This window comes from Coffea arabica, chromosome 2e (genome assembly GCF_036785885.1).
Source record: "Coffea arabica cultivar ET-39 chromosome 2e, Coffea Arabica ET-39 HiFi, whole genome shotgun sequence".
Taxonomy (NCBI): Eukaryota; Viridiplantae; Streptophyta; class Magnoliopsida; order Gentianales; family Rubiaceae; genus Coffea; species Coffea arabica.
Window position 1 is genome coordinate 49,820,317 of NC_092313.1, and position 6,310 is coordinate 49,826,626.

Consider the following 6,310-nt stretch of genomic DNA (forward strand, 5'->3'; position numbering starts at 1 on the left):
TTGTGGTGATCTTCATTGATGACATTTTGGTGTATTCCAAGAATGTGAAAGATCATGAGAAACATTTGAGAATTGTTTTACAAATCTTGAGGGAACATCAGTTATATGCTAAGTTTAGCAAGTGTGAGTTCTGGCTAAAGGAAGTGACTTTCTTAGGACATATAATTTCTAAGGATGGGATTAAAGTGGATCCAGCTAAAGTGGAAGCTGTTTCGAAATGGAAACGACCGGAAAACCCAACGGAAGTTCGGAGTTTTATAGGACTGGCAGGGTATTACCGGAGATTCATCCAGGATTTTTCGAAAATCGCTGGACCTATGACTGAGTTGACCAAGAAAAATGGAAAATTTATTTGGAGTTCTAAGTGTGAAGGAAGTTTTCAGGAGTTGAAAAGACGGTTGACTAGAGCGCCTGTTCTAGCTCTACCAAATGGACATGATAGTTTTGTGGTTTACACCGATGCATCTAAGGAAGGTTTGGGATGTGTTTTGATGCAAAATGATAAAGTGATAGCTTATGCCTCTAGAAAATTGAAACCGCATGAAGGAAATTATCCGACCCATGATTTGGAGTTAGCGGCTGTGGTCTTTGCTTTGAAGAAATGGAGACATTATTTGTACGGAGTAACATTTGAGGTTTTTACAGATCACAAAAGCCTTAAGTACTTATTTTCTCAAAAGGAGCTGAACTTGAGGCAACGTAGATGGATGGAATTTCTGGAAGATTATGATTGTACGATTAAGTACCATCCTGGAAAGGCCAATGTAGTGGCCGATGCTTTGAGCCGTCAGGTACAAATGGCTGGATTGATGGTTAAGGAATTTCGATTGTTGGAGGAAGTTAGTTATTGGAATCCTCGATTAGAACCAAGGAAAGTGATTTTGGGGAATATTGTGATAACCTCCACTCTATTGGAACGTATTAAGGAATCTCAGGAAAAGGACCCTGAAATGCAGAAATTGGTGGAGAAAGTCAAAATGGGAGACCAGACCGATTTCACTTTGGGATCAGATGGAATATTGAGATTTCGAAATCGGGTGGTTATGCCAAAGGATGAAGAGCTTAGAAAAGAAATTTTGGAAGAGGCACACCGATCAAGGTTTACAGTACATCCAGGAGGAAATAAAATGTACCAAGACTTGAAAAGTCTATATTGGTGGAAAAATATGAAGAAGGAAATTGCCCAATTTGTTCAGACATGCTTGGTTTGTCAACAGGTTAAAGCCGAACATCAAAAACCCTCGGGACTCTTGCAACCTCTAGAAATACCTGAGTGGAAATGGGAAAATATTACCATGGATTTTGTATCAGGCTTACCAAGGACACAGAGAGGCCATGATGCTATTTGGGTGATAGTGGATAGATTGACTAAATCAGCTCATTTCCTACCGATTAACATGAAATACCCGTTAGAAAAGCTGGCCAGGTTGTACTTAGATGAGATTATTAGACTACATGGTATACCTGTGAGTATTGTGTCGGATAGGGATCCAAGATTTGTTTCGAGGTTTTGGCAAAAGATGCAAGAAGTGTTGGGGACTAAGTTGAACTTTAGTACCACCTATCATCCCCAGACTGATGGACAATCTGAAAGAACAATTCAAACTCTTGAGGACATGTTGAGGACTTGTGTACTGGATTTTGGAGAGAATTGGAGTAAGTTTTTGACGTTAGTGGAATTTGCCTACAATAATAGTTTTCACTCTTCTATTCAAATGGCTCCATACGAAGCACTTTATGGTCGGAAGTGTAGATCCCCAATTTGTTGGGATGAAGTAGGTGAACGAAAAATTTTAGACCCGACTACCGTGTCTTGGATTGAGGAGGCTAATGAAAAGGTAAAATTGGTACGGCAAAGGATTCAAACCGCTCAAAGTAGACAAAAAAGTTATGCCGACAATCGGAGAAAAGATTTGGAGTTCACTGTTGGAGATATGGTATTTCTCAAGATTACGCCTTTAAAAGCAAGCCTGATGTCCGGAAAAGGGAAGAAACTACAACCAAGGTTTGTAGGGCCATATAAGATTATTCAGCGAGTTGGGAATGTAGCCTATAAGCTGGAATTACCACCGAGCTTGTCTCGTATTCATAACGTGTTTCATGTGTCCATGCTTAAGAAATATCATCCAGATCCCTCTCATGTTTTACAACCGGAGAATGTTGAGATCGATGAAACCCTGACCTATGAGGAGAGACCGGTAAAACTTTTGGATCGAAAGGTGAAGGAATTGAGGAGCAAGCAGATACCACTAGTGAAAGTTCTATGGAAGAACCATGGAGTAGAGGAAGCAACATGGGAAGTTGAAGAGACAATCAGAGAGAAGTACCCAGACTTGTTCATCAACCAAGGTAAATTTCGAGGACGAAATTTTCTTAAGGGGGAGAGGATGTGAGGACTCGCAAAAAAAAAAAAAAAAAAAAACTATTATTTTATGCCCAATTTATGGCTTAATAAATTATTTAATTGGATTTTATTTCCAAGGAATATTTTCTAGTCTTATTAGACCTAAATACATGGTAATGTAACTTCGTTATATTTTAAAATGATTCGTTTCAAAAATTAATTTCCTAGAGCGCGTTTCGTAAAAATAGTGAATAGTGCTTGGAGATTTTATCCGCGTAGTAGCACAATAAGCTTGGAATATTGGAGACTTGTACTATGGTCCTAAAATAGGTAATTTTATGAATAAATATTCAAGTGATAGTTAGTAGTGCAATCGTTATAAGAATTTTTCGAAAGTTTCGCGTTATAGCGGTAAAATTGACGGTACGCGTTTTCACACGCGCGACTTCATTTGAGGGACTTTAGACCCTTATTCCGGGACAAATAAGAGTGAATAATATTTACATGAATATATATGCCTTGGAGGTTTAGTGCACTAGTGAACCAAACGCGCGAAAAAAATCGAGCCGTAATCGCACCAAACGGCCCCTAATGAGAGTTGACTTTTGGGTGATTTTGCACCACACATTGCACCTTCTCTTGGAAGCTAACTTAGATCAAACACACTCTCTCTTCCCTCTCCTCATGGCCGGCCAAAACACTCCCTCTTTCTAACTCCTTGTTCTAAAATTTCTGCACACTAATCTCACCCAAATCACCTCCAAATCACACCCAACTTGGAGACCACTTGGCAAACCTCTTGGAGATTATATCTAGCTAAGGAGGAGGGGAGCTTTCACGGTTTCTTGGAGCTTCAAGAGGGCCGAAAATTCTGACCTTGCAAACCAAAGGAGTAGGTAATGATCAACCCTTGGATTCTTATCTTATGGAGATTATATGACAAGATTAAGCTCATGCATGCAATTAGTTACTTGATTATGGTGTAGAAATGTGATTGTGGGCTCTTGGAATTCCCACACTTGGGTTGTTGTTGCTGATGTGATAATTAATGGTGATTATATTGTTGGTTTAGTGATTATAATGATGCATTAGTGGTGGGTAATTAGTAGGAACTTCATTGGGTGCAAGAAGCAAAAACTTCCGATTCTACCCCTGTTTTATTCGGCCATTTTAAGGCCAGTTTTTAATGGTTTAATGGCTTGAACTGGATGCTTATATGATGTATTAGAGGTGTGGAAAATTTCATCCAAAAATAATGAGGTTTGAATGGGCAAATGAATTTTTTTTAGAAACCAGCAAATCTGGAAAACTGATTCGCGTATGCCCTGACCAGCAGTAGTATTTTGGCTATAACTCTGTCCTCGGATGTAGAAATCATGTACCGTCGGTGGCATTTGAAACTAGACATTCCTAGCTTTGATTTGGTATAAAATTCACGTTCTGATTCCTTGTGAGCAAGCCGAACCAAATGTTTTAAGTTCGCTGTCCTGTTGCTCTGTTCGTCTGGAATGAAGTGTTCAGGCAGCAACTTGATGCCCGAATTTGAACCAGATGGGTGCCGAATTTGGAAATGATTTCTTCTGTGATATTTTAGTCCTATGAATGTACTTTCCAACGGCGTAAGCCATGCTCAATTTCGAGCTATATTGACTGATTTGTGACTGAAACAAGTGGACTGCTCTGTTTTGGAAAACCATGATGTTTGGACTGGTTTGGAACCAAATCTTGGAGTGAATTTGTTAGTTGATGTTTTTGATATTAAACACTTACCAAAGATATTATGGGTGTATCTTAGACCCTTATTTCACAAAATGAACCATGGTTGGATAACTTTCTTGGTTAGACGATTGGAAATTGGGAAATGCAAGTCAAAGGCAGATTGCCTTAGGATTTTTCTTGAACTTTGGTGGGCTAATTAACTACCTTGCCGAAGGTATTTTTCCTCGAAATTCGATAGAGAGATACTTTCCATATAGTATTGAAATACTGCCAATTTTGGTACCAATCCAAGTTCGTTTCGATACCCAATTAAATTCCTCATGTTGGAGGTTCAAATCTGGAAAATTCTCATCCAGTCTTGAATTTGCTCAACTTCGGGCTACCGTATCTCGGTACCCGAAACTCCGATTCTTGATCCGCTTGTTTTGTTATAAACCTCCCTTGTAACACTAATTGAGCTGCAAATTTCAGAGGCCGGTTTGCAACGTGTGAATCGTGCCGAATTTCCAAAGTTGGCCGAAATCCAACTTAATTCTGCCATGAAAACCAACCCTGCGTTTTCAAGCTCATTTTTGACCACTTTTCACTTCGATTCATGGAAAAGTGTCTTCTAGGAACTTATAGTACTCTCTAAGAGGTTTCCAACGGTATAAAGTTTTCCAATTTTCGACTTATACTGAGCGAGTTATGATTTTTCAAAGATTCATCATAAAACTGAAAAATTTTCCAATTCCAAAGAAATAGAGTTTTTCAAAAACTCTTTGTTCTTTTGATATTCTTAAACGTTTTGCTTACGATTTTCAAGATAAAAACTCAAATAATATTGTACCTAATAAAAGGCAAGTTGAGCCTCGATTTACGTGAAATTGAGGTTCCTTTTTGCAAAATAATTCTTAGATTGTACTAGTGTACAATCTTTCTTGATAAGTGGGTTAATTGTGTGATTATTCGCTATTAAATTGCCAGGCGCGCAAGGAGACCTTCAAGAGGATCTCACCGCGGACACTTGAACTCCCAGAAAATAATTCTTATTGAATTGCTCGGTGAGTGTCAAGTGTGTGAATTTTGATACTTGTTTAATTGTGGTATTTGTTGAAAGTTTTAAAGATAAGGGCTGGTGCTACTTTATCGCACTCGTTCTAATTTCAAATGAATGAATGGAATGTATTGAATGAATGAATGAAATGCAATGTTATGTCATGAATGCTTGTGTCGTTGGAGTGAACCTCATCGACCTTCAAATGAATGGGGGACGCCCAAACTCATAGGCCAACCTTAGACTCGAGCCGGTAATGGGCTTGGTCGGGGACTGGGGCGAGCCATGAGATACACATAAGCTCGACCTAATAAGAGGTCTTGCTTGGCATACTCGTAGAGTATCGCCCAATAATAGACTTGTGGGCCCTTGGGGTGTACGGTGGACGGAGGGAAGTAAGTGGTGATCTACGGAAATGGAAATACCGACCCGGTTGACAGGAGGGTCAATGCGGGAAGGTATACGAATGACAACGGCAGATCGAGTGGAACTTAGCTCCTGAGAGCTACTATATCCTTGAATTGTTTCTGATTACCTTTCATGTTTGATTGATTGAGTATTGAAAAGACATGGCTTTATTTATTAAATTTGGGATTGTTATTTGACTAAGTGCTTGCATGTGTGTTCTTGGCCTCACGAGCATTTAGCTCACCCTATAGTTTTGTTTTCCTTAACAGGACCGACTCTTGGAGAAATATGGAGAAACCATCCGTTGTAATTTTGTTAAGACTCCTGATATATATTTTGACTAGGCCCTGGTTTGGGTTATACTTTTGGAAATTGAAAACTTGAAAGGTTTGGGCCCTGATGTGTACTTTGAATTTAAGTCGTTTTATGATTACCCGATGTACTGGTTATACATTAAGTGACTTATTAAGCTTGAACGCTTCCGCATTATTGTTTTTATGTTGCTCTCTTCGAAGTGTTTAGTTCGGTTTGAAATTGAATGGAATTGCTTGAGTCCTGGCGTGAGCTGGGCAGGCGTCCGCGGATACCCTTTGGTCCGCCTTAGGGAGATGTGGGGCGTCACATCTAATCCCTTAAGTGCTTAGTTGTCCAAAATACAAATGGACACTTGTCCCAATGCATGCCCCCCACTTGCCATTTTTATTGTTTTTTTTCTTTCTTTTCTTTTTTTTTTTCTAAAATTTAGTGTAACAAGCTCTTGAATCAATTAAAATAAAATGAGACACGAAAATAAAATAAAATAA

The 6,310-nt window shown here is 39.0% G+C and overlaps 1 long non-coding RNA gene across 1 annotated transcript; it reads left to right on the forward strand.

Moving 5' to 3' along the window:
* The first annotated feature begins 3,142 nt into the window (after nt 1-3,142).
* Nucleotides 3,143-5,993, forward strand: LOC140037304 (uncharacterized). Its single transcript, XR_011841228.1, has 2 exons — nt 3,143-3,240; nt 5,777-5,993. It is a non-coding gene; the product is annotated as an uncharacterized lncRNA (long non-coding RNA).
* The last annotated feature ends 317 nt before the right edge of the window (nt 5,994-6,310 follow it).